This window comes from Lethenteron reissneri, chromosome 25 (genome assembly GCF_015708825.2).
Source record: "Lethenteron reissneri isolate LAM-NWPU_2019-01 chromosome 25, ASM1570882v1, whole genome shotgun sequence".
Taxonomy (NCBI): domain Eukaryota; kingdom Metazoa; phylum Chordata; class Hyperoartia; order Petromyzontiformes; family Petromyzontidae; genus Lethenteron; species Lethenteron reissneri.
In genome coordinates, this window is record NC_083803.1 from 17,947,939 (window position 1) to 17,973,115 (window position 25,177).

Here is a 25,177-nt window from a genome sequence, read left to right on the forward strand (position 1 = left end):
TTTATTATCCCTGCATTTGTGGCCCAGTGCTGTTGAGATATTGGAAGCAGTCAGCAACTTTTGGATATTGTAATAACCCACTGAATACATTACTCTACCATCCCAGAGGCCATGCTTACTCTATTAAAGTCTGAAAACAAAAAAAGCCACCCCCCAAAAAAAAACCAATAACTTTATTTTTGATTTCACCCAATTTGAGAAATACGATTTGGCCACCGAAATCCTCTCTGTTTGTGGTCTGTTGTCTTATCTTATTAAGGTGCCTGCAAAATGCAATGCTGCGCGTGCGATTTAGAGTCTACAAAGACACTGGCCGTGCTGCTTTTGTTTGGACCGCTGTAAATGCCACTGCGGTTTTGAAGATCCAAACGTCTGTCTGGAAGTCTCCATTACGCGCCAGAGGTCCCATCTACTAAATGAGGCGGCGAAGCACCACTCTCTCCGTTTCGAAAACTTCGATTTCATCTGCGTGACGTGGAGCAGAGTGAGTCCGCCCGCATTTTTTGCGAGCAGCCACATCATAGCCGCATGGTGTTTGATCAATTATTAAATTACCGGAATTCGGACGTGTCCACAGGTCGGACCGATTTTTGTTCCTCGTCGCATTGTGAGAAGAGCATGGGAGACGGGGGAACAAAAACAAACGAGACTCCATATCGAGGCGGCGTTCCGACTTGTCGGTGTTAATATATATTTTTTCTCCTCAAGATGTTTCGGTGTGCGCAATCTGGCACGGCGACACTCAATATGGCGCGCTAAAACGAGCGGTCCTACAGGAGCCCGCCTCGCAGCGCAGCATGGAGGGGGCGCCGAGTGCCTCAGGTCCTGGGGCTCTACCGCTCCCAGCCGCTCCCAGCCGCGGCGCTCGCTCCCGCTGTCAGCCGAAGCCTCGTGACGGCCGTGGCCTCCGCTTGGCTCTCAAAACAACAACCGTGAGATTGAGTCGTCGTTCGAGGGTTAACGACTGAGCGTTTAACCCGACCACCTGCTCAGACAGTCATCGGCAGGAGTCGGGGAGTGCAGAAAGGGACTGTATCCTTCACTTGGCGTGTCGCCGTCCACCGGCCCCAGTCGGGCCGTGGTTTCTCTGCCATCAGGGAGCCGTTTCACAAGTCGCCCTGGCAATGGCACCGTGGCGATGGCATCGTGCAAGGTCGTCGACTAAATGCGCCGTGTGTGGGCTTTGTTTTAAGCCAGGGTAAATATGCAATGGCAAATGCTGAATGTCCTTGTGTGCAGTTTAACACGTGGTACGCTTTCACGGCCAATATCGATAATAGAGTTTTTTGCGTTACATCGCGTAAAATATAAATGTGTCGTCAACTCCGCCACCACCCGACAGCCAATTAGTAAGGGTTGTCACGTGAATAAATAATGTCAATTAGTTAATAATTAAGCATTCTGGCGTGTTGGAGAGTAAACCCACAACATTTCCAATTTGAGCACAACATTTCGCCGGAAAGTACAACTGGCCACATCAAGCGACAGCCAGAATTATCGAGAAACCCGCCTATGTGCATTTCCACTATTTAGTGTCATCGTTGGATGAGGGCCAGAATGCCGGGCACTGCACCGTGGCTCCGCTAAAAGGAATGTCCGTGGGTGAACACAATTGGGTTTTGCTGTGCAACGATTGCAGTGGGGATGGAGAACCACGGACGGAGCAGGCGTTCATCGGCACATGGGTGTGTTTCTTGAAGAGTTAAGCCCAGAGGATGTAACAATGTACATTTATATGCTTCACGAGGACACAGGGTAAAATACATTAATTGGGTTTTCATGGGTGGCCAAAATCATGCACGCCTGTGGCATATTGTGCAATGTGTTACGTCAGAAGAGAGTGGATGTGGAGCGATGTTTATGACAGTGCTACTCGAATATCTCTGAAAGTCGTTAAAAAAAGAGATGAGCATGGTGTTTTTGTTAAATGCCTCATGTGAACGCATTGAACTCCATCGAAATCCTCTTGCGTTTAATGCCAAAGCTCTATGTGCAAGTCACTCAACCTCTTCATCACCACCTCATCCAGATCAAAGAGCCTTCTCACTCCGAACAGAAGGTTCTCAACAATGTTGACGGCTCTTTGCTGGGCAGCTCCGCAGTAGGGGAGGGGTAGCACACAAACCAAGACGGTGCCACATCAGGGTGGTACGATATCCGTGGTCACACACCAGGCTTATTAGCCTGGCCCTCGGACAAAAGGGCTAGCTGGTGCCCATGTGCATATATGACTGATCTGCCAGTCATTTCAGTTAGTCACCCCATGGCACCTGGGTCTGTCCTGTGACCTCCAGCCAGCGGGCGTTCGACACTTCACGTGGGCTTAAAGTGCACATTACCTGACACAAGCACCTTGGTGACCTCATCGCGTGTGGGATTGTGGCCCTGGTGAATGTGATCGTGTGTGTGGGTTGTGGCCCTGGTGAATGTGATGGTGCGTGTGGGTTGTGGCTCTGGTGAATGTGATGGTGCGTGTGGGTTGTGGCTCTGGTGAATGTGATGGTGCGTGGGGGTTGTGGCCCTGGTGAATGTGATGGTGCGTGGGGGTTGTGGCCCTGGTGAATGTGATGGTGCGTGTGGATTGTGGCCCTGGTGAATGTGATGGTGTGTGTGGGGTTGTGGCTCTGGTGAATGTGATGGTGCGTGTGGGTTGTGGCTCTGGTGAATGTGATGGTGCGTGGGGGTTGTGGCCCTGGTGAATGTGATGGTGCGTGTGGATTGTGGCCCTGGTGAATGTGATGGTGTGTGTGGATTGTGGCCCTGGTGAATGTGATGGTGTGTGGGGGGTTGTGGCTCTGGTGAATGTGATGGTGCGTGTGGGTTGTGGCCCTGGTGAATGTGATGGTGTGTGGGGGGTTGTGGCCCTGGTGAATGTGATGGTGTGTGTGGGGTTGTGGCTCTGGTGAATGTGATGGTGTGTGTGGGTTGTAGCTCTGGTGAATGTGATGGTGTGTGTGGGGTTGTGGCTCTGGTGAATGTGATGGTGTGTGGGGGGTTGTGGCCCTGGTGAATGTGATGGTGCGTGTGGGTTGTGGCTCTGGTGAATGTGATGGTGTGTGTGGGTTGTAGCTCTGGTGAATGTGATGGTGTGTGTGGGGTTGTGGCTCTGGTGAATGTGATGGTGCGTGTGGGTTGTGGCTCTGGTGAATGTGATGGTGTGTGGGGGGTTGTGGCTCTGGTGAATGTGATGTGCACTGTGAAGTGGAGCTCTGTGTGCAAGGCATGGGGAACTGCGTGTAGCGATCAGCACACTCCACTACGAGCTACCTGGTGACCTGGATTTGAGTCTTGGCTGTGGCTTACATCAGTGACATATCAGCTGGGCCTGGCCCTAACTCGATCGACCTGGCCACGAATGAACGCCAAGGCCGTGTGTGACTATCGGTGCTGGCTACGCCTCCCTAATAGGTGCTAGCAAGCAGCACGTGTCTGTACAGTCTGTTGTACGAGGGGTTCTTGTGAGGTATTAAGACACCCTCTCATCCTCCACGTGGCACTGGCAATTTGCAGGTGATAATCTTTCTTTGGACTGGATCACAATTTAAAATGTAGAAACTAAATATACCAGCAAATGTCGTTAAAAATGGAGTGATGTTTCAAAAGCTGTCATAATTTGAATGAAAATCAGAAAAACTAAATAAAAATATGAGAAGAGTCTTTTTTTTACTCTTAATATATTAATTATATATCAAGGGTAGAGTGGGGGCGCAGAGGTGAGCACAATACGCTCTGTGAACCCGGTGACCTGCATTCCATTCCCACCATGGTTGTGTGTACGGATGTTGAACTTCTTTCACACCATCCGTAGCCAATTGTGCTCATTGGGTGTGCAGGGGAAGGACAACAAACCAAACACAAAAAGCAGTTCTAAAGAAATTAGTTTTCAATCTCAATGATTTAAAAGTGCAATAGCTCCAGTGGTTTCCTAATATCGGAAGAAAGGGCGTTCCAGGCGGTCGCCGAAGCGCGCGACGCAGTAATTATTTTGTTCCACGGCTAGACAAGAGCTGCTGCTGCGAGGTTGACCGGAGTTCGCAAGGTATTGTGGTTCATTATTGGCAAGCACTTTGTGTGGAAATGAGTGCGGCCTGAAAGCGTATTCATTCAGCAACCGGAAAGCACACGCACCGCCCACTCTGTGCAGACGACGGTGCGGTGGCGAGCCACGAGGAGCGGAGCGCGAGCGGAACTTGTGGGGACGGAGGGACGTCCGGCTCACAAAAGGCTCGTTGGGAAGTTAGCAGGAGGCAGTCAGAAGAGGAAAACTGAATTTTAAACGGACACGGGTAACATTTCTTTTACCAAAAGTTGAGCAAAATTTTGAATGAGAAAATTTGTCTCCAAGATTTATAGCATCTTATTTAAAGCCGGGGTTTCAAAACCATTCTGTTTTGATATACCGTGTTTTTTTATTTTACAAAGTGGGTTTTGTGTCCCAGCAGGGGGTGAGCGAGTCGCAGACGACGATGGTGCCGGTATTGGGATGAGGAACGCCGCTGTGAATGTCTCTAACGGACCTATCCAATTACTCAACGCTCTGCCAGTCAACCCTTTGCACCAAACATCCATACTTCTACACATTTATTTATATATTTTCAACATATTTAACCGTGGAGGGAAACAAAGCCATTCTGCTGGGACAATAGCACGTCCCACTTGTCGGCATTCATGGGCATCGCAACGTTTCCTTCATTGGCCAAACCAAAGTGCCGAGAGGCACCAGATTGCTGTTAAACATTCGCCGACCTTCAACTCCTGTAGGCACTCGGATCGTTTCTGTCTTCACACATGCAGTGAACAAGTGCAGGATATGAACAGATGTATGCTTGTGGCCAGGAGAGTTGGTCGCAAAGTTTTGTCTCATTGCGTGATGTCTAAAAAAGTGAGACTGCTGTGATGATATATGTTATTCTTCTGGCATCATAATCATCATCATGAGTAGTAGTAATTATAACATTGTAAATAAGCAGTGGCCGCGTGGTGGCTCAGAGATGGGCCGGCACGCCTGACATCTTGTGTTTCACCGCTCACATCTCATATGACAGCTCTTTAAAACATTCAAATAATTTGTCTGACTGTCATGCATTGAACATTACTCTCTCTGTGACAGGGCAGATGGGAGAGAGTTGCCCTCTAGTCTGGGTCGGAGATCGCTTGAGAGGAGATCTCAGAAGCAGCTCCGTGACCTCTCCGACTGTGTGTGGCTCTCTAACGCGGGGAGATGTTCTGCTCTGTGAGAGTTCCGAATGGAGTTTCCATCTCACGGCATGATGGCTGTGGTGAAGAAAAAGACTTCTAATCTAAGTCAAGTCATTTAATGAGTGCATTGATTTTTAAAGTTAAAACAAAAATAATTATCATATGCATCACTTTTTAATAGCATGACCAAACATTTAAACGCAGGGCCCAATTGGATAAATTAAGGACAATTCGTATTATTATTACAAAGACAATCACTGTGTGTAGTGAGCTGACTGAGATACAATTCATACCACGTTCTCAAAGTATTTTGACTGCCCCTCCGTACACTAAGGCGATTGTAACTGAATGCAGCACAGGAATTACGCCTTGAAGCCAGGCTTTATCCAGCCGTACAAACGTTTCCCATTCTCACCCTAAACCTAACGGCAGAGAAGCAAACGTGCGGACTGCGCGGGTCCGAACGCACAACATGGGCCTCGGGGGCCCTCTCCCCCCTTCACGGTGTCCGCTCGCCGCTGGACGCGCGCCCGGAGCCGCGGGGGCGGGAGAGGGGGGACGGCTCCTGAGCCGGGGGCCTGGAGAGCGAGGCCTCGGCCACGTGCACCGCCGTTCGTTTAGAAAAGGAAACAAATTAAGGGGCGGACGATCAATTGGGCGTAACGAGGCAGGAGAAGACACCTGGAGAAGGGCGAGGGGCCCGGAGGGCGGAGGGGGTGGCGGGACGCTGTGTCCGCGGTCGTTTTGGGTCGTGCGCCTTACGAGGCATTGCGAGCTCCCGACATTCCCAGGGTTACGAGCGCAGCGCCCGTGATCCTCTCTCCTGAGGGAGAATCCCAGTGAAATCCTTGGGAAAATACTCAAAGGTGCATGTCTTGTTCACGTGACAGCATCGTCCGGTGGTGGGCAGGTTGGGTCTGGATGATGAGTGGAGACACCAATAAAGCCAAACAGAACCACTCCAGAGAGGTTTTTTTTTTTACAATTATAGGTTTTCTCTTTTTCTGGAACCAAACAGGTGTTAAGATGTTAAAACACCAAACTGAAACCTTTAACAAGAATCATATCTGCATTAACCACAATACTTGTGGTCAGAACGCAAGAAAAAACTAAAAACATCTTAACACCTGTTTTGTTGCCAGAAAAAGGGGAAAAACCTATCATCATAGTTTAGTCCTGGCAAAGGAGGTTCCATGATGTAGATGCTCACCACGAGCTCTCATTACTCTGATAGTGGCATTGTCTGAGCTATACGCCTTTTGGCGTCCTCTGGTCTCACGCCGTTTGAGACGAGGCTCAAAGAAAGCTGTCTCTGGTGTGGACCAATCAGTTTCAAAGACAATGCATATATTATCAGAGTATGCTTTTATGTTTGCATTCTGACCACAAGTATTGTGGTTAATGTAGACATGATTCCTTGTAAAAGGTTTCAGTTTGGTGTTCTAACATCTTAACACCTGTTTTGTTGCCAGAAAAAAGGGGAAAAACGTATTATCATATTTTGGTACTGGCAAAGGAGGTCCCATGAGGTTTTTTTCATTATAAATTCTAAGCATTGATGAATCGATTAATATAGTAATATTAATTTCAACTTGTAACGAGTGTGTTTTCACTCTCATAGAGAGACAACGACTCGGAGGCACGAGAAACCACAGTCGGAAGGCAACCACGTGATGAGCAGGAGCCAACAATTGCCCAAGCTTTGTGGTCCTCTCTCTATACTTCGGCGTGATCAGCCAATTCATCAGTTATCGAGCACGTGGGAGGAAATTGGATTTTTTTTATATAAATTATAAAGCTCACGATAGATGCGTTAATTGTTGTATGTGTGAGACCCAATGGGTGTGTATACATGTGTTATAAGTAATTGGTTCCTGTGATCTGCTGCAGAAACTGGAGGCCACTATATTCGGCACAGTGTAAAAAAGAAAACATTTGATTCTTCAATTGAATTTTTGAAAAACGTTGAACCGCAGCAACTTATTAAGATGGGGTGGAGGGGGGCTTTTACTCCTCGCTGTGGTCACGTTTGGGAAATACGCGATGATGTTATTACTTTATTCACCCAGGAGACAGCGCCGTTGGGTCTAAAAGAGGCCTCGTTGACATTTTTGCCGAATTCCTTGTTGAGTGTTGTTTTGTCATCTAGAGGAGAGGGCAGAGAGAAAGCCCTGCATTGCAATGGCCACGCAGATCATTCAGCAATCCTGTCACTGGCTTTCACCGGACACTCTGCCACTGCTCCCGGTCCGTGTCCGTTTATCTACATCCCTTCCCAAGTTGCACTGCTGCTACCCTATGCACATTTTTGCTTAAGCATATTTATATAAAAGTGATTTCCTGCTCAAATGAGTATTGAGGTTGGTGCACATCTCCTCTCTTTACAGCCCTGAACTCGTCGTGAAAATTCCTATGATGGGGCGAGTCTATTCTTAGGACAAATGCTGTTAACTTCTCCACAAAGTGTTAGGAATTTTATCGACCCCAGAATGGTGATGGTCTAAGTCAATCCCACAACCGAGACTTGAACCCATGAAATCTCCGATTAGGAGCCGCTCACTCCACTCCTGAGTCATCTGTGGCAAAGGGTTCGTTTGTTCCTCGATGTCTGTTGGTAGAACATCTTTTGATCCAGCAAGTCAGCCCAGTCGTTGTGTCAACCTCCCAAATGCCCTACAAGGCAGCCACAGTTTAAAAGTTCAGTCTCGAACTGTGGATCATCCTCTCCGGTCTGTTTATTCTGAGAAAGAGTGACTTGCCCCAAATGTGTTCTTGTTCTAGACTTGAGGTTTCGAGGCCGTGTTAATGCCAATTGGGGAGCACCTCCTAAAGCCACCTTCGCTGCTTTGCGTTCGATCTTTGTGAGACCACCAACTCTACGTCTCAAGAGGACATAACTCAACATGATGATGATCGTCGTGGTGGAGAACGCAGGTAACAAAAACATAAGCAGACGATATGGCTCGCATCCACATCTGTCCCTCTACGTAAAAAAAAAGTTTCTTTTTTGTACAAATCCCATCAGGTACACCGTCTTCCTTCTGGCATTGACTTGTTTTAGCAGCATCCGTTCAACAAGCAAATCCTGGACTGGTTTCCAACACGCAGTGTCTCAGCAGCAGAGTCAGGCTTGCTTGGACGAATGCTGGTGAACTGCCAGGTGGTGTTTAAGGGCACAGGCCCTCTCTGTTAGTCATGGGGTCGTAGTTTGACCCAGAACTATACAACGCACGAGTCTTTGTACATATACGTGCACCACTACCCACGGGGATGAAAATCGATGGGGGTGTTACCCGGTAAAACAAAGTACGCCGAACCCAACCGCACATCTTACGGCAGAGCCATGCGATCGCACTGCACTCGAAGTTCCATCGTGCCCACACCGGTTGGCAATGGACCCTCGATTGTTTTGGGTTGATGTCGTCAGTTCTTTAAAGCGTTTGTTTTCATTAGCGATGCGCGCCAACGTTTGCGCGGCAGCTGCCTAACTTAGCGAGGGTCGCCCGGCTCAGTGGAGGTCACGAGGACGCGTGAAGCCCCTGTGCCACTACCGCAGGAGCGAGGATCGACCTCGGCTCTCCTCCAAATTGGCAGCCATCGGCAGCACAAGGGCCGTGGATGTTCCATGTTTGTCTTTTACAACCGCGTTCGCCAAGTGGGGCCACTTGGCGCCAGGGCGCCAGGCACTGGTCACGAGGGGCCTGGGCTCGATTCCCCACTCGGGGGCCTCTCTCTCTCTCTCTCTGTGCGGGTTGAATGTCCTCTCTCTCCCCCTGCTCTGCATGGGTTTCCTCCGGGTTGTCCCATTTCCTACCATAGCTGAACCCCCCCGTGTAACTGGTAGTGGTCTAACAACAATTGGCATGCGCATTACTACAATTGGATTATACATGGCAACATAGTCCACGACCGCACACGTTTGGCAGGACCCTCCTGAAAGAGAGTCTTGAGAGTCGGTGAGACTTTAGTGAGTCAACAAGTCAACAAACATTATAATGGAACTAAAATAATACATTGCTGAGCTGTGGCGAACAGCTGACCGGGACTACCTCTGGAATGTGATACCACAAGACGTTTGCTCCAGTTCACTGAACGAGCGCCTGGCGCCTGGGTGGTTGGTGGCGCAGGCAGCGAGTCTGCACGGCATTGGCGGCTCTGCCTCGCCCCGTCACCCAGCACTGTGCAGGCAGTGAGTCTACCCGGCTCTGCCTCGCCCCGTCACCCAGCACTGTGCAGGCAGTGAGTCTACCCGGCTCTGCCTCGCCCCGTCACCCAGCACTGTGCAGGCAGTGAGTCTACCCGGCTCTGCCTCGCCCCGTCACCCAGCACTGTGCAGGCAGTGAGTCTACCCGGCTCTGCCTCGCCCCGTCATCCAGCACTGTGCAGGCAGTGAGTCTACCCGGCTCTGCCTCGCCCCGTCACCCAGCACTGTGCAGGCAGTGAGTCTACCCGGCTCTGCCTCGCCCCGTCACCCAGCACTGTGCAGGCAGTGAGTCTACCCGGCTCTGCCTCGCCCCGTCATCCAGCACTGTGCAGGCAGTGAGTCTACCCGGCTCTGCCTCGCCCCGTCACCCAGCACTGTGCAGGCAGTGAGTCTACCCGGCTCTGCCTCGCCCCGTCACCCAGCACTGTGCAGGCAGTGAGTCTACCCGGCTCTGCCTCGCCCGTCACCCAGCACTGTGCAGGCAGTGAGTCTACCCGGCTCTGCCTCGCCCCGTCATCCAGCACTGTGCAGGCAGTGAGTCTACCCGGCTCTGCCTCGCCCCGTCACCCAGCACTGTGCAGGCAGTGAGTCTACCCGGCTCTGCCTCGCCCCGTCACCCAGCACTGTGCAGGCAGCGAGGGTTGGTGGGTCACACGCTCACGCGTGAAGCTCTTTACCTACCCGCGGGGTCGAGGTTGCGGTGTCCTGGGTTGCCATGGTCCGATGGCAGTACAGCAAGCGGATTCATTTCCATCTGTACAGCGATTGGATGGTACCTCCCACGCGAAAGGTTGCACATTCTCCCAAGACTCCGATTCCCTCGCACGAATGAGTGGAGTTGGCCAGAGCTCCTAATGTTGGACCACGGAACTGGAGACATTGTTGGGGTCAGTGCTGTATCATTCCCAGCTGTCTGTGGTTTCCTGCACCTCTGACTCCATCTCTCTCTCTCTCTATGAGTCAATGCAAACTGTGCCGACGGTATTGTTGTTATTGTTGTTGTTGTTATTATTGCGATATAGCAATCGTCAGCTCTGGAACGAGTGTGCAGGCGGTGCCATCGCCCGGTGCTGCTCTTGTGTTTTCCGCGAAGGATGCAGCTGAATGGATTACAGCAATAAGCACGACGACATTTCGTTCGTTGTCCCATTGTGCGGCAGCCGGTGCATTGAACCCAAGATTTCAAAGTTTCTGACTCGGAGTCTTTAACTTGGCACCCAAACCATTTGTGTGTTTTCAACACTCATTATTATTCCTAGATACGTGCTTCACGTGGTCGAGATTCGTGCTCTTCTCGCTATGCAGATGAGCTGCTATAAACAGCTGGGTCCACCCATACAAAGAGTGGGCCGAGTACGCCGCTGATATGCATAATACGAGCAAAGGTGATGCGATGTCTTGCTTGGTGTACCTTGGCGCACGATAGGAAACACAGCTGTTAAAGGGCCAAGGGTGGCGTGACTTTGTTAGGATGTCCAGGGCTATGCACGCACCCAGCGCTTTCGAATGAACCGATGCTCAGCGAGTGCAGTAGAGTCTCGATGAGGGTTGTGGAACGGCGATTGGGTAGCCCAGCGAATCGCCTGCTGGCCACTTGCTGGCACGTTTAAGTGTGTGTGGCTAAACTCAGAGAGCTGGGACAGTGGTCAGCACAGGTGGTGCATCGTGCCAGCCATCTCAGTCAGTCGCAGCATCTGGATCTGTCCTGTGACCTCTTGTCAGCAAGCCTTCCACATTTCACGTGGCCTCAAATTGCACCTCGTCTGACACAAGCGCTGTGGTGACGTCGCTACCACTTAGTGGGAAATGGCGGCTGTTGTTGTGTGTTGGTGGGGGAGGGGGTAGTGGTTTGGGCTCTTACATTTATTCAGATAATTTGATTAAACAAATAATTTATCAAAAAATTTGATAAATCAATTCGCAAGCAGCATCCTCATAGAATGAAGCCGTGGAGATGGGTGAGGTGGGTCGCTGGTTCCCTGAGCGTGGCGGGGTTCAGATGCACAGTCTTTCATTCACCAGCTCTGCGGCTGCAAACTTGTAGCCAATTTGTTTGCTTCCAATTTTACGCATTTTATATGTGATTTATGGTAGAGAGGGGAAAAAATGTAATAAATAAATGTCTCCATTGTAGAGACAGGAAGGGGGGAGAGAGGGGGGAAGCCCTCCAATCATTGAAAAAGCTGTAATGATATCAGCATCGGCCACAGCCCTGTCATATAAATGAGGTATTTGCCCAAACCGTATACATATGAAATACCAGCCCGAGAGAGCCCGGCCTGGGCTGTGTGTTTTTTTGTTTTTATGAAAGGAGAATGAAATAAAAAAGCACATAAATAAGTCGGCAGTTCAATGGCATAACGTGGGCAGCCCGCGGTTCAATTGAGAGGGACATATGAGAAGGACGGAGGCATTGTTACAGGGAGACTGTGAGCCACTGATGGGCAGGTGACAGCCACGCGTGCTGGTTCATGCACACAAGCTCGGGGCCAGTTGAATGCAAAGCGCGGTGTTCGCTGGCTTGTTGTTGTTTGTTGACAGGACAGTGAAGAAAGCCAAACTGCGGTGGACTCTAAACGCTCTAAACGTTGTCGTGGCGGCGGAGGAGGTTGTGCTGCATTCGCGGATAGGAGGAGTTCCTCTTGGACTGCTGGGCACTGTCGGCGAGTCGCGATCTGCGGCGTTGCGACGTCTCCCGTGCCGCTCGGGGAGGCAGCGTCGCGCCACAGCGTCGGGGCTGCGGTCTCCACGGTCCCGAAAGAATCGCCAGAGACCACGAGAGGCCCTTGTCGCAAACTTCAAACGCGAGCGTGGTTCAAAGGGATTATTCTCATACTCATCTGTGCTCAAGCACTCTTTTACTGTTGCTGTGACATTTGTGTAAATTCCATATTTCTATGGCAAGGGCCGGTTTCCCTATGGCAGACATTATGCAATGTCTTGATAAGTTTGTCAACCGTGTGGAAGGATGGTGCCAATTATAGCGATCGACTGAGTCAGCCCTAGGCCTGTATCGGAGTTCACCGTGGTCTCACTGTGAGCCAGGAGTTCGTACCACTGTGCAACCCAGCCGTGAAGAGTCATGAGCTGATAGGAAAAATAAAAATCTGAAAATGTGCGCTAGGAAGCGTGGAGAGAGATGCATGTTTTGGAATTACACTGCCAGACAGGAAAGAGGAAAAAATGGTTTGGATAGCATATGCAAGCGAGATACATCATTTTGACTCTTCAGGAACATAGAATGGGCTTGGGCAGGACACGAACCTACGGCAGAGACTTAACGATGGAGTGGCAGCCAAAGGAGGGAAGAGGCCTGAGATCGCTCCGCCGCGGAGAGAGAGCAGTGGAGCCAGCTCGTGCGCAGGAGTTCGGGGAATTGTTGCAGCACGTGGCTGCGGGGGTGGCGATGCCGGCAGCCAATGAAGGGACCCTGCAGGAGAGGACATCCACCACAGAGATGGAGACATTCCATGACCTCGTGTGCAGACGTGACAGGGAATGTTGCATCGCGTGATGGTGAAGGATGGCGATGGCTTGGGGAGTCCATCCATCGTAGTCGGCTGACGACGACGACGATGGCGACGATGGTAAGCGGACGGGAACTTGTGCCTGGACGCGTCCCTTGCCCGCGGCCACGTCCGGAGTGCACGTCTCACCCTGGCTCGGCCACGTGGCCGGGCAGCCGCGCTGTAGCTGTGAGTCTGGCTCAGATGACGACTCACGGGTAGCCGGGCGCGTTTTCCCTGTCCGGCCACTCGAGAGAAAGAGAGGGGGGGGTCTGGGGGAACGAGAGCCCCGTGTCCTCCAGCCTGGCCACCTTGCTTCCAATCAGAACCCCCACCCGCTGATTTCACTGCCGTCTCATTACCCGCCGAAATTGACACTTCAATCGTGCCCCGTTAAGTCATTTGGATGCAAATCGGGTTTGAATGGAAATTGTGGGGCGATCGTATTCCCTCGGGTCGCCGACCTGCCAAGCCGCCCCGTGGGCGTCTGAACTCTTCCTGCGGCCACCGCGCGGCGCGGGGAGTGACAGGCGGGCGCGCTGGGTGGGGGACGTTGCACGGCCGCAGTGGGGAGAGAGTGAGCGCAGTTTATTTGCTCTCCCGACACAATTATATGGGCCGACGGCACGTCTCAAATATGAAGGTTGAGAATAACGTAAACACCGCCGTGAAAAGTTTGAATTGAACAAGAAATCATAAGCGGCACCTAATTATGAGATGTGGCTTTTGTGAATGTGGTAATCGCAGTAACGAGTGTTTAATCTGCTCGCTTGTTTGCGTCTTTAACAGTCTGGTCATTTGGTCAAAATGGCTCTTTGTCAAATAAACAAAAATGGCAAATCCTCGTGCGTCCGTGATTATTCATTTGTTTGCTTATTCAGTTTGCTTCGTTTTTAAACCAATATGGTTATTCAGTAAAACAACTCTAAGTACATTTTGCAGGTGCTCAGAGCGTTTGTTTTTTTTCCTCTCGTCTACCATACCGGGGCAAAAATAGCCAATTTTTCCGCAGAGTTTACCCCCTGCCACTCCCAATTGCTTATGCGATATGGATGTCCTGCTGTGGCAGTGTGAAAGTGTTTGATTGGAATCGTGAAAGCATTCACACTTCCGCTGGAAACAACAGTAATCTGCTTGTTTATGATAAGCATGTTGTTTAAACATAAATTATTTTTGGGAAAGAAGAAAGGATGTGAAGGGAGGAGAGCGAGCGGAAGGGGCCAAACGGAGCCTCGACCAAAATTATAACTGCGGTGGGGGAGCGGTAAATTTGTCATCGCCGGAGCCCCAGCGCCTCGGCAGCCCCCGCTAACTGCGCGGGGCTGGGGGGGGGGGCGTAGAGGGGGGGGGGCGCCCGCGGGGGGCCGAGGCGGCGGCGGCGGCATCGCCCGCGGTTCGCGTCGCAGGTGACGGGGGAGTTTTTCTCCACCATGAATATTTCATCCAGGCAGCGCTGAAGTGTCAGCAACAGCCGAGTGGGGCTGTGATGTCGCGAGATGCCATCAGCCCAGGCACAGATACGCGCCCTGCCGCTAACGTGTTCCGGCGACGGTGTTGGGCCCGTCCCTTTGCAATAGTGCCGCCTGGCAGATGCGTAATTACATTTTCGTTTCATTCCGATAAAACTCCCAACGCAGGTGGGGGAGGTACGGGGAGAAAGAATAGGAGCGATGGTAACGGTGACATTTAACCCTGTCGCTGGCGGCAGCGGTCTCTGCGTTCGCCTGCGGTGTGCGGACGGTCACGCCACAGACAAGCGGAGCGGTCCGCGCCATATCCTCGCTCGGGGAGGCTCGGAGCCGCCCTCGGCGCTCGCGGGGCCGCCCGAGTTGCTCCTCCGTCTCGGGGAACTGGAGCCGCGAGGCCGTTTCGCGCTGCTGCGCATTCGGCTCCGCTGCTTTGGACAGAAGTTTGTTGTATGGAAATAAATGAGCAGTTTAAACATGTAGTTTTATATGCGCCCTGCACGGTTGCATACATCGCCTTTTTTACGGTCGGAGCAGGCGCCCGACTGCTTTGCCTCTGAACGAGCAACTTTGCAACTCCCTCGCCGGAAGGTGCACTCAGTCCTTGGCCACATTGAATTGACATTGCTGATAGCGGCAAGCAGGGGAAACGAGCAGAACATAAATCTTGGCGGCGATGCGGACAACATTCCAATTCGTACCTGCAGACACACACACACACACAAAAGCACAGATGCAAAACAAACGGCAAGGCCGAGGTTTTGAGTTCAGCGGCGGTCGTAAATAGCGAGAGGCGGCACGCGTGAGAGCGCGAACGGTGCCGCGGCGAACGTCGCCGGCTCCTCCTGGGCTGTTCGGGAAGACGGCGACAATTGCCCCTGGTGATGCATATCTCAGGTTTCCGTTTTATCTTTGAAGCTGTCACTTTTGACTTCCTTTGCCTCGTGTAAGCACATTAAGTGGCTAGAGCTAGGTGCGTATTTTAAATTAATGACTATTAAGCGCTTGCCAACAAAGCAATTTTCTGCACCTCGAATGGTCACAGGCTGTTAGGTTTTCAATAACAAGTTTTGATCATAATTTATATTAAGGCGGGAAGTGCATTAAAATATTATTTTGTGCCCATCATAGGGAATGCGCATTTTGATGGGATCTCCTGTTTGATCTGGGAAATGCGTTTGTTTGCAGAGCAGGTGTGATGAAATGTAACGGTCAAATCCCCGAGCATTAAAATATTTTCTTCAAAGGACGTAATGGCTCTAATTAAAGCTCAGCAGCAACGTGTCCCCGGCACGGCGAGAAGGAGTCGCAGCGTTGGAAATGACGGGGACCTCGCGGGTGCGGAGTTCAAATATTGCCACAAAAAAATTTTAGATTAAAAAAATGCATTGTGCTACCACCTTGATGCCGCAAAAATATTCCAGCACATTTTAAATTCGGATTTTTTTCATATTTCTGATCGAGACAAATTACCAAGATGTTGTAAAGCATCAACAACACAAATCTGGCCAGCTGTGAGAATATTCTTTTTTCTTTCCTACGCTGTACTTTTTTTCCAAACGTATGTCCTTCTCTAGCCTCAATCGCAAATGCTACTTAGAAGTCAAAATGCATGTTCGTATTGCAACAAATAAATTCTGGAATGCATTGTGATACATTATTCTGTCTCGTGCCCTTTTTTTCAAGGGTTTTGATATACTGTGAGCCATTCTGATTTGATACACCGTTATGATAAAGCATTCTCATTTTTGCAAGTGTGTCGCCCCATCAGCGGCAGACACGATTTAATGTTATATGCATGAGATCTGGCCCTGTCGAACGTGCCGCGTGCAGACATGCAGATTGCGAGCGATGCTCGCCGCGCGGGGCCCTTCCTTCCGCCGCTCGGAGTCTGCGCTCGGACCGCCCCCCCCCCCCCCCCCGTCTCACCCCGCATCGCGCGCGCGTCGCGTTCCTGCTTGACCCGCGGCAGACGGAACGCAGCCGAACGTCCGCCGCGCGCCGCGACCGAACTTCCCCTCGCGGCCGGCGGAGAATTTTCGCGAAAGGCGCCGCCGCGGTCGCCGCGATGCGGTCACCGGCGTCGGACATCGGCGTGGGTGCGCGCATGCACCCACCGGGGTGGTTTGTTCACGCTGCGCGTGGGGGGTCGCCGCGTGCGCGTGGCCGCGTTTCCACTCGAGCCACAGTTGGTGAAGTCGCGGGGGCGAATCGCTGGTTGAGGGGGTCACCTGAGCCCGTCGTCTTACCTCGGCAGACCACACAAGTACCACCTTGGTGGTACATCAACACGGGTCGTAGAACAGAGATACTGAGCCCACCCTCCCACCACCTCCATAGGAATGTGGAATTTCCACCACCGGATCTGGCCAGCTAACGTTAGGGAGTCGCTGGCATGTGCGTGTACGTGTTGCTGTGCGCACAGCAGCAGTGGTGGAATTGGACCGGCATATGCATTGCTCACGACACCAACCAGACGTGTGTGCACCGCTACTAATCAGACAGCTTCCTGTCCCTATCCTGCGATCTTTCCAGAGAGGGGAAACGGCAGCGAGGCTGTAGCACGAATCTGGTTCACAACGGCACTTCTATATTTACAATTCAGCCACTGACGCCGATGCACAGTAGGTTAAGTTATATGTGTATATTTACATAGGAGTATGGTTATATCTTATCTGGTGTGTGATCTCTGACACTGCGAGTGTTTCGTTTTTCAACTTTATACCAAATATATTACGTTTGTATGCATGTGTGTCTGTTCTCCCGTATCACCTCCCATGTTATGAATATCCCAGAATGATAAGGCCGCAAGGAACCCTCTCTGGTGTACGATGTGTTTGTATTTAGAGAGAGCTGTAGGGTTTGAGAGAGTGTGGGGAGAGGCGCGCTGTGGAGGAGGCTCGTGAAGGACGCTGCCACTCGACAGTTGGAGACAGTCGCCCGCCAACAACCAATGGAGGTAAAACATCAAAATTAATGAAAATAAAATAAAAATCACGACGTTTCGGAGGCAACACAAGTCTCCGTCATCAGGTGGGACCGTCACAGCCGGATTAGCTGCATCAAGTGATGCAATGATTCAAGATGTAATCCCTTAAAAGCAAGTTGAGGGATTACATCTTGAATCATTGCCTCACTTGATGCAGCTAATCCGGCTGTGACGGTCCCACCTGATGACGGAGACTTGTGTTGCCTCCGAAACGTCGTGATGATGAGGCTGTGGGGAGTTGGTGGCGGGAGACGGCGTGGTTCGCTCTCGGAGGGCCAGGGTCAGGCGTCATTCATTGCTCTCGAGGGGGTCGTGGAGGAGTGAGACGAGGACGCTTCCCGATGGCTGGCCTCGTGATCGGGACCCTTTCCACCGCTGCCGCCTCCGCTGCTGCCACTGCTCCCGCTGAGCGATGAACACCCTGGCTCCACTTTCGTCTTCAACCACGAAAATTAAAACTTACGTTGTTGATGATCTCAAACTGGCCGTTAATCTTAGACGCATCCGGAATGCAGATTAGTCATGATATGTCTTAATGCGCGTGGAAAGATCGGCACTTTTGCAAATATAATTAAAGAGAGGGCAAAAGTACGAATGAGAAGGGAATCTAATATTTATTCACTTTGCAATTTATTTTGCATTGTCTTATCGTATTAATAACAAAGTTGTGGCGATGAAATTATTACTGTCATTCAATTAATGAACGTTGGCAGTTCCATTTGCGAGAATGCGACTTGAAGACAATCTCATTCTTATCTCCGTGCAGCTGCCACCGTGGGTGACACTCGAACCGAATGCAATTTGTTTTTTGAGGTTTAATTCTTAAATATTAACCAAGTCGCCTGAATGCAGTCTTTTTCTATTGGCCGAAACTTATAATTACCCCGCTTACATTGCTGTATATTAAATATTAATACTGTACTTGTTTCTTGTATTGGCGTCAACGATTCATGAAAAACACTTTTTACTTAACATACAGAATACAATATATTTGTTGTTTGATTATAAAGTATGCATGTTGGAGTCACATACACGCACGCACGTATACACGCGCAGAATACCACAATTATCGCAGCCTAATCCCCGGCATGGCAAGAGGCACACGGTACGTCAGTTAACGTGCTGTAAAGACAAATTAAATAAATTGATCCGTTTGTATTCGCAGCGTGCCTAATAAGTACATTAATATGGATGTATATGAAATCAGTTGCATTAGCATATTGAATTAACATCATTCAATGGCGCGGGGGGCTTGCGGCGGCGTCGCAACTTGTGGGACGATGACGCCGCTGAGGCTTGGCAGCTGCGCCATTGTCGCCGTTTGACAAAAGGAATATTCTTCAGTGGCCTTTGAAATTGTTTTTATCAAAGTGTAAATTACAAAACACACGCTGCATATTGATAAAGAAGTGAAGGCAGGAGGAAAGCAATAAATAAAGAGCGGACGGCCAGTGGGAGAGGCGAAAAAATGGTTTCCTTTGAAATGATCCCAATTGCGTTGGAATCCACAATGCACTCTGGGTACGTATGGTGGCAGCACTCCTGAACATTTCATTAGCGACATCTTAACAACGTGTTTTGACCAAGCCGACACAATTCATTAAAATGTAAAGTATGAAGATTTTTTTGAAGCTGAGCGCACAGAGAGGCATTAATGTAATTCAAACACAAATTGCCAGCTAATGGGATAATGTGTGCTAATAGGCGTGGGTCACCTGCCGTACAAAGCAATAAAAGTTTGATAAGACACACAAAGGTAGCGAGAGCTACGTGCCGATCCTCCTTCCGCCGTGTTGCACATTAATAAGGGACCATTATGGCAACATTACTTTTGAGAGAGCGGGAAAAACGAGCCACAGCACTCCTTTAAAACCGCACTGGAGTACAGTTACGGGTGACACAAGCCAGTTCCGAGGACAGCTATGGGTATGGAGTGTATCTATCTTGCGCGGTAATTTATGAGCTGAAGGCCTTCCCTGGCGCTTCGCGTGGCCCCAGTGCGAGGGGACGTGCCCGTGGCTGCACGCGCGCCGCCGGTCACAGCTGTCCGCGTGTTTGTTTATCACTCACCTTTTTTAATATATACGTAGACGAGGCGACGTTTAAGAAAACAATCGGAGTGCCGTTGCATTTCTTAATCTAAATGTCTCCCACAAGCAACACTAAAGCGGGTGTCACTATTCGCCGTAATGATCTATTTCCATTTAACGGGAGCGCAAGTTTCAGGAGCGTAATGAGAATCGGAACTTATTGACTAATAAAAGCTGATGAAAAATAGTTGCAGCATTTGTATTTTGCTTTGGAAGCAAACATGCCATTGCATCTCCCTGGCTGTTCACAGTGGCTGTTTGCGAGAGACGGTATATTAAGTATTGGGGGTTGGGGCAGTGAGTAAGATTCATATTTATTATTTAGACGTTTTTAATTTGCCCCTGAGGTCTCTGTGCTGGGATGCAAAAGCTCGCTATCTCTGCAAGCAGGCGGTAAACTTCCAATACCGCGGCAATTAGCAACTTCCAGTCCGCTATTAAGTCAGACACTGCGGGGTGCAGCCGCAGAAACTAGAAGGCAGCAGAGTTCAACGCCTGCTGCTCGGAATAAATTTACCAATTAATAAAGTCAGATGTTAACCCTCTCGTTGGGTGCATCTCGCAGAGTGACCGAAAATAGGAAGAGCCCTCGAACGTGGAGACGCCTGGCTTCAGTGGACTCCGCTGGTCCGTCTTTCTATTCTCAAAAATGTGAGTGTCGCTTTTCGAATGTGATTCGGAATATATTTTTGGGTTTAAGCCACGTAAATGATCTGGCCAAATCTGTGCCGTAAGGCCCTCCACCACCCGACGTAACCAAACTATTGCCCCAGTGTGCAGAAGAGGAATACTTGTGCCTGCGATGTGTCTCTGGCTGGAGATGTGCCAGTCGACGTGTGGCACCGATACCAATATCACCATGTGAGTAGCTAATGTATTGCAGGCAGGGCTTTAATTCATCGCTACTCGGGATGACAAAGGCGGCCTGGCGTGGTGCTGGCCACCCACCCCCTCGTGTGCCCTGCCGGCCTTAGAATGTACTCGCTAACAACACTTGCTCCAACAGTCTGTTAAGGCTATAGGGGGATCTTTGTCTTTGTTTTGTAGGTGATGTATTGCAGCCAGAGAGTTCCATTTCGGCCATGCCTCTCCAGGTAAGCAATCCAGAAACTATTTCGGCATCCAGCACACAACATCCAATACTCTTCCACGCTAACCTGAGTTATTGGAAGAGATGGGAGTACCCACACTTTACCCCACAGCACACGACCTGCTAGTCGACTCACCACGGTGTTTCCGTGTGCACCACTGGGTGGACTGAGGCCATGTAAAAGGCGGTGGACTCGACAAAGCAGCCCCAATTGTTCCAACTTCCGCGGCGGAAGCTGGAAATGAACCGGCGACCTCTGCATTGTCCGGCGTGAGAACCATCGTACCACGGCAGCATCCCACATCCAGCATACCTCTCGCTACGGTGCTCACTGCAGTCCATCCTCGTGACCCGGGACGCATCCCGTGGGAATGAAGTCCTGGCTACGGGATCCTGCGTGCGACGCGGGGCAGCAGTGACGCAGAAGTGCGCGCACTTCGCTCTGAACCTGCGTGGTGAAGTATGGTTAAACAGCCCCCGTGACTCGCACGGCATAGGGAGGCCTTCATCCAGAGGCAGTGGCTTATAAATTATACAAAAAATGTATAATTATATGAATGCAGGATATGTATATATGTGCATGGGTTTGATGTTCTTTATATAAAAAGCTCGAATTTCCAACAGTTCATTGAGCTGAGCATGTTTTATGGCTTCATTTCTTCCAATTGCTTAGAGATTGAGGCCATGTGTAATGAATGAATCTGACGCTTGCTTGGCTTTCTAGTGGCCCGCCAATTATACCAACACACGAAAGAATTGCATATGTTCCGAACAAATTAATAACATTTTGAATGCATTTCATTGATATGATATTTCTAGTGCGTATTAAAATAATATAATTTATAATAACCTATCCGATAGAAATTAATTTTGGGCCACAACCAATCTCATTTACTTACTCTTGACCACGTGGGTTTTCCGAACCAATGGGAGGCCAGCCTGCATGAATGGTGGGGCACGCACGTGGATGTTTCTCTGCACCCAGGAGCCACGCTTTGCGCTCGAGCCGCGGACACGTCCTGGACGCCGCTGTCCTCGCAGCTCGAGACGCCGAAGCCGCCGCTGTGCGAACGCGCTTCCAGCCCTCCGCCAGGCCATACGGCTGCTGCACTGTGGACACTGGCGACCTCCACGATCTGCCCCGATGGTCTCGCGGCATCTGCTCTGATGTCTTCCCCTCGGTCTCCGGACTCGTGGAGATCACTCTGATGGCTGCCACGACACCTGCTCCCCCCCCTCCCTCCATGCGGCGCACGCCTCCCGCCCGGCACGGCCGCTGTTGCCTCACCGTCTCCGCAATGCTCACCTGCCACGTCCGTACCTCGTCTTGTTCCAGGTTGTTTCTTATTTAGCACCGACTCTCTACAGGGAGTGCTCTCACAGTCACACCTGCGTGACAGCTCATCTTACAGATGTCTGTAGAGCAGTGGTTTCCAACCGCGCTGAGCCATGCGCACCACGCGCACCACTCTCCCCAGCCTCGATGTTTGCGGACCACCACTCACCAATAACACGTTGTACGGTTTTAGTGAACAATGCCAGCAATCAGCAGACTCGGATAACAGCCATCCGTGTTGATGGGCTGTGAGTGGAATGTGAATTGTCGTGTCACGGGCAGTAAAGAATCTGGCGTTTTGCGGAAAAAAATAATAGAATCGGCAAGAGTTCCGCAGATCACTTCCCACCACGGCCTTGAGGACACGGTGGTCCACGCAGCAGTGGCTGGGAACCACGGGATCAGTGCAGTTCGTCTACATTCCGTTCAAATAAATACAATAAGATAGGTTAGTTTCCACTCCACAGCACTCCATTTTAAGGAGGGATGACAGCCAGGAGGTCATCCAACACGGAGACGGAACGGAGACATCCGCTCGGGTGCCGCACTCGGCGCTCTGTTGCATCGTAAGACCACGAGAAGATGGTGACAACGTTGGGGGGCCTTCATCCAGCAGTGGATAGATCATGGCCGATGATGATGATGGTGGCGGTGGTGGTGGTGATGATGATGATAATCGGCACATTAGATGGGCTTCTTTATTATTCGGACCGAAAATTTCCTTTCCTATTTCAGCAACGAAACAGTTAATGATATGTAAATCTGTTGTCACCCTATGTGCTCTGCTTAGCATCCGTTACACCCCATGCAAATACTAGCCCCAGCAGTGGCACGGTGCCAAATGTCCCCATTAGGTGCCAATCGCCACCGAGGCTGAGGAAGCAGCATTGTGCAGCCAGCCGCAAATGTGTTTTGGCTGATGGCGTGATAATATGGCTAAACGCAAAAAATGTAAGGTCAGGAAAGGTTACTCGGGGAAACATCCCCACCAAAAAAAACTGTTACGCAAATGTCTTTGATATTGCGCTGCATAAAAAAAGGAACGCGAGTTTGTTGTGCATTGCGTTGCGCTATCGGACAGAAATGTTGACCGTTTTAAGCGTTTTTTTTTCCCAAAGGCGTCGCTTAAATTACACACCGCTTTTTAGGGTTCGTTTTTTTTTCCACCAGCGCGGCTGTCAAGAACCACCGTTGTAATAACTTGAAAAATATGTAGCGTAGAAGATTTGGCGGCTTAGGAGGGTTATCTAGTCTTAGCCACGGCCTATGGCTGCGCTTTGCGTGATTCCCCTCCCCGCGCGAGGGCGATCACTGACACCGACGCTCCGCCGGGCCCTTATCTCACCGGCGGGAGCCACATTCTCAATCCACAACTCGCAGGTTTACCGCAGGAACACATGAAATAAATAAATAAACAGATACATTTTATACACACTGAAACCTATAAGAGCGACGTTTGTTGTGCAGAGTTGAATCCAGCTTACGCTTGGAATGGCACAGCTTTGGCGTGAAGTGGCGATTGATGCCCTCTTGGGTGTCAGCAGAATTTATTTTTAATGTTCATTTTTTTTTCATCGCCATCATCATGATGATCATCATCAGTAATACGTCGTAATACATGTGTAGTGAGTCCAACTGAGTCGCAGACGTTATTCTTCAGAGGCAACACCTTTATTGTAACACGTCTATACTAAGGGGTAACTGGCCCTTTACCAGATACAGCCTGGGGTGGTGACCACCCAGCTAACTACACTATACACAGGAGTTACAGCTACGAAGGGTCGGACCCTCACTCAGGTCCCCGGCCACGTGTTGATGCCTCTTCATACGTAGGACGTAGAGCTTCCAGCTTGTAGACGTGGAGCTTCCAACTTGTAGAACGAAGCGACCCTGGTCCCTCTCAGGGACCCACCTTTTATCCTCCCGGGTCGGGGCCGGCTCCGCCTTCGGCCCCGCCCACCTTCGCGAGCGTTCCAGCTCCCTCTCGATCCCTCTGGAGAGCTCTCCCTGGACACGTGATCACCCCCTAGCCCCCCCCCCCACCTGGGGCCTTCTCTGTGGACACTCCAGATCACGTGTCTACGGGGTCAACCAGAGCGCCATGGCCCGGGGCAACCCTGTCCCTGGGCTGACACTCTCCCACTCCCTCTTATGGGAGCCCGCACTACGTGCTATGTGTGGTGCCCCCGCTATCCCAGCGCTCACCAAGTCCCGCTAGGGCTGGTACTACACCCACCTACGGGGGTATGCGATGACGGTACATCGCACGCTGTGCTGTGCTAGAGCCGGGCTCACACAGCAACCTACCCGGTGCTGTTCGTGACGTAAGATGATCGCACTCCATGGTCCTCCCAGGCTGGCAGCATACATTGACATCCCCGATGTCACTACATCACCCCCCACCCCCTCATTCGTAGCATTCAGCCGTCCCGGCTGTCAACTCCCCCTCCAAACGAACAAATTATTGAAATGCAAAAAAAAACATAGTGTGCCTCAACAACAAATGTACAAAACCATCAGGGAGAAGGGTATAAACCAACGAACCCATAACAACAACACCAAAAAAAATGCATGAACCCACGGGATTCCCTCTACCACCACACCTCCCACCTTCACCGTGTAATGACGCTCGTGATCTCAATGGCGGCAAGGATCAGCCAATAACCGCCACGACTCAACGAGCGCAACAGGCAACTGACAGCGTGGGAGCGTTGTGTGTAAGGGGATCACGAAAAACGAGTTTTTGAGCAAGTCTGTGATGCCGGGCCCCCAGGGGAGGTGGGGAGGTGGGCTCAATTACCCTGGAGGTCCCGGGGGGAATGTGTAAATGTTCCGCTGAACCCGGCTCGTCATGGAGAGCAGTAGGCCGGGTCGACGGATCCTCCATGCTCGAAGCCTGCGAAGCCGGCATGCGCGGCCATTCGGGAGACGTCAGTCACGCAGCACCTTAGGGTGTAGGGCAGCGTAGGATGGCGGTGATGCTGGGAGGCGCCGTCGTGGTACCCGGCAGCCCAATGACACGTGCCCTGGCAGGCCGCAATTGTTGCAGGTAACACGGCCGCCTCTGGAACGAGACTACGACCTTGGCCGCCGCTGCTCGTCCGTCCGTCGCGCGCCACCATCACGCCGGTCACCTTCACCCCAAGTCGACGTGCATGCCGAAAGGGGCTCCGCTCCATCAGGTGGCCCTGGCTCCGTGCAGGACACGGCACATGTCACCTGCGCCCTGTCCCGTTGTAGAAGTTGCTGGGCTTGGATGCACTTAGCGACCTTGAGAGACGAGATGTCATCATCTTC